This window comes from Herpailurus yagouaroundi, unplaced genomic scaffold (genome assembly GCF_014898765.1).
Source record: "Herpailurus yagouaroundi ecotype Mexico unplaced genomic scaffold, PumYag 140, whole genome shotgun sequence".
Classification (NCBI taxonomy): Eukaryota; Metazoa; Chordata; class Mammalia; order Carnivora; family Felidae; genus Herpailurus; species Herpailurus yagouaroundi.
The window spans coordinates 43018763-43019000 of NW_024412395.1; positions in this window are offsets into that span (position 1 = coordinate 43018763).

Below are 238 nucleotides of genomic sequence, written 5' to 3' on the forward strand. Positions count from 1 at the left end.
TCGGGGCGGCCGGGGAGCCCGGCTCCGGGGCGGGACGCGCCCAGGCCCTTCCCCGCCCGCCCGGCCGCGCCGCTCGGCTCCTCGCTCCAGCCGGGCGGTTCTTCTCCTCATTTGTTGCATTGTTTGCATTAATATGAATATCTTGTTCTGTTTGTTTTGTCTCCTGGGAGCCAATAAAGCTGTGAGTTTTTTCTTTACACCAAATGCAGCTCTACGGGCGATCAATCAATGGGTAGTC